Below are 3610 nucleotides of genomic sequence, written 5' to 3' on the forward strand. Positions count from 1 at the left end.
AAAAGAAGTTGAGTTCTTTTGTGTAGGAAACGAAAAAAAGAAGCTGCGAGATGCTCCAGCGATAAGAAGTAAGATAACACTGCAGGTCTCGGGGGAGTGAATGCAGGCTGGACGGAATTCTTCTAAACCTGTGAACAGCAGAGACATGTGGCACAGCCAGCACTTAAGCCCACTGTTTGGAGTGCAGGGAGAGATAAGCCGCGCTGACTCCAGGCGGCACTTGTACTGCTCGTTGTCGAAAGGGGAAACCAAACCTTTATTACCACAAGCACTATCTGTGTCAATTAACAGTATGCACAGAACCCTAGATTATACTCTTAATGAGTCTAACAGCGCGTGGAAGGTCGTTCAGGAACCATTTTGACTTACTGTTTGACACCTGCTGAGATATATATATATATATATATATATATATTTTAAATAAATTATAATTAGGCATATGCATTTAATACATTTAATTCATTTAGCAATAACTGCATGTAAGATACACTTATAAATGCTTTATCTTTAACTGTATGCACTAATTTAAATGAATTTGTTTTACTTGAATTTGTTTTATTGTCCCTATTTTTTTGTATCGCTCTGAATGACTCTTTTTGGGACAATATTGTGTTAAAAAAAAGAAAGATAGGAAACAAAACCCTCATTTAGGTTTTGGATAAGACATCTCAGGTTTGAGCAACAAGCCACAACACAGTTTCAAACACAGCTATTAAATTCAACATCACATGCTTTTATTTTGTGCGTCCGCCACAAAAAAAGGATCCTAAGTGACAATTCATGTCCACGTACAAGAAACCAACAGATTGCATTTCGTGACTATTTCCCGGCCTTCCGTGACCTTGGCGCTGCGATAGTGGAAAACCGACTGGTGGGCGGCGGCTGAGACAACAACCCGGCCAGCATGGGGAGGAAAGCCAGAGCTGACACACTGTGGAGTTGATGAGTAGATTGGCTTACAGCTGTGTGCAGAGCAGGGAGGTAACGAGCTGATTGATGGCAGGTGTGCAGGTGGACGGGACCCAGGTTGGCGGCTGGACCGAAGAATCACACACACACACGTACACACACACACAGAGAGGCAAGTGTGGACGTGGAAGACGAGAGCGGGAGCGAACAAAAGAGACACTGGGAAACAAATTTGCTTCTCTGGTTATGATAATAACTTAGATATTACTTGAAAGGTACAGTGTGTAGGATGTAGGTGGATCTGTTAGCATAACTTTGTTTTCGTTATTGTGTAATCACGTAAAACAAAGAAGCATTGGTTTTTTTAGTTAGTCTAGAATGAGCCCTTCATATTTCTTCTTCACAGACACAAACTAACTTAGTAACATGTCATTGTTTAGTTTTACAGGAAGAAAATATGATCGTATTCTGATTTTTTAAATATATATATATATATGATATGATATATCATGTAATCTAAAAGGGTTCAAAGGCATTTTTTTAATGTCATCATAAATATAGACAGTAAATGTCTACACCTGGTGTCAAAATAGTGTGTTTAATCTATAGGTGTAAAGAAAATATGGCGCCAGAATGCATTTGGTCACATTGTACAAAATCGCTTCTCATTCTGCAAACTGTGCACATTTCCTTCCCCTTTGGTGTGAAAGAGTCATGTTGGCCAAATCACAACACTCCTGACAAACTCGGACAACTCTGATGCACATGACCTGCGAAACATTCGCAGCACTAAAAATATACATCCAACTTTGGTCAGAGCATCTGTGCAGAAAAGAGGAAGGTTTCCATAGACACTTGATGTATGAGTGTTTTTTCGTTTTGAAGAGGAAGCGATCGTTCCCTTACCACTCGCTTTCTACTTGTAGTTTCTGGTTGAAATCACAACAATTTGTTATCGTCCGACGTGTTTGTCTGGATTGATATGTATTCATAATAAATTACTCATTACATGGAATAAAGGAGGGGCGGACAGGGGCGTGTTGGGGCCCATTGTGGCTGCCTTTATTTCATACATTGCATATTGACATCTCTGGTTCAGCTTTATGTGCTATAGAAATAAGATACACAAGGGATGGAAAGTCCCCCATCACACACAACACAGAGCCTGAGAACAGTTTACTCTTAATAACATCCCCAGTGTAATACTGCATCTAAAAGTGGGAGCGCAGAATATTTAGCCTCTCTTCGAAGACAACGTGGCCTTTTTTGGGTCATGCGGAGCTGTACAGAGATGAGTAATAAGCAAGGATCGACTGATCTACTTTCAGTTGCACTCCTCATCTCAGTCTGTGCCTGAAAACCTGTTCAACTTCTGGTAAGTTCAAACCTGGGTGATGTGACCACAGCGTCTCTGAATGCTCTTTGTCAAAGAGGACTCTTTACAGTCTGTCTATTGTAAAGGAAAGGTAATACATTATAGATGAGAAGATATACCACTCTTTATATAAATTAAGCAGTCGATTAGCTTAGCTTAGCACAAAAACTAGAAACAGCCTTTCTCTGTCCAACCAGAACCTCTAAAACGTGTTAGTTAACATGTTGTATATAGTTTAGTTTGCACTGTACATTAGGGCTCAGTGATAACATGATAATAGTGTGGTAATTGTGTGATAGTAATAATTTTCCAATTCAGTAATACCATGCATGCAATAATCAGCTAATAGCTTGGTGTTAGCATGTTTTGTGCAGAAAAAAAACTAATGAGATATAATGTTTCCCAATATAATTACGAAGATTGCCACTTGTTCTTCTGAAATGTAATTTAAGGACTGACGAGGAGGGGGGAATAAGTCAAAATATGTTTTTAAAAAAGCCAAATGTTATACCTGATGTGACAAACACAGCAGTGACTCATGAAACAATATTCTCCCAGAGAGTTTATTTTGAGGTGCATTTTGGGGAGCACATCCACAAGCACATGAAGTAATCTTCCTCAGGGGCTGTGAGGGGGGAGGAGGGTACAGGAGGTTGCTAATAACAGCTGCCAGATGTGCAGAGTCCCCCGAGCCCGTGCACATTCTCACAGACAATGGAATGCTTGTGAGGAGCCCCAACAGGAAGTGAGGTCAGGGCTCTTGACCCCTCCCCTGTAAGCTTACTGAGAGACACAGCAGTGGGGCGGCTTTTAAAAGTGTCCCATCATAAACCCGCCGAAAGTCAGAGTCCATAAAGCTTTTCTACAACACACACACATCCACATTCAACCTGCCACTTCAGCTGAGAATACAGCGAGCGAACAACAACCAAGTTCCTCATCTTTTCTCTTTGCAGTGACTACTTCCCACATACCAGCTGCTGCGGGGGCGGCGGCGATGAGTGCGGTGAGAGTGGATTGCACAATCTTGATCCTTTCACCCCCCCCCCCCCCCTAGTAAACCATCAGCCGACATGACATGAGTCAAACTGGTCGTAACTGTTTGGTGTTGACCAGGGCAAGACTCATGTGCTGATGTTTTTTTTTCTAGTGGGCATGTTGCTTTCACCCCCCATGTCTGTAGACGGTTTACGGTGAGCTGTGAGGTGCTTTCCCTGATGTCATTCAGCCAGGTAGTTCTGCCTTGCGTTAGTCTGAAGTAGTACCACCTGCTTCCTGGTCTTTGAACTGAGGAAACATATCTTAACGTTAAGCTCTGACTCATCA

This window comes from Pseudoliparis swirei, chromosome 23, assembly GCF_029220125.1.
Source record: "Pseudoliparis swirei isolate HS2019 ecotype Mariana Trench chromosome 23, NWPU_hadal_v1, whole genome shotgun sequence".
NCBI classification, from domain to species: Eukaryota; Metazoa; Chordata; class Actinopteri; order Perciformes; family Liparidae; genus Pseudoliparis; species Pseudoliparis swirei.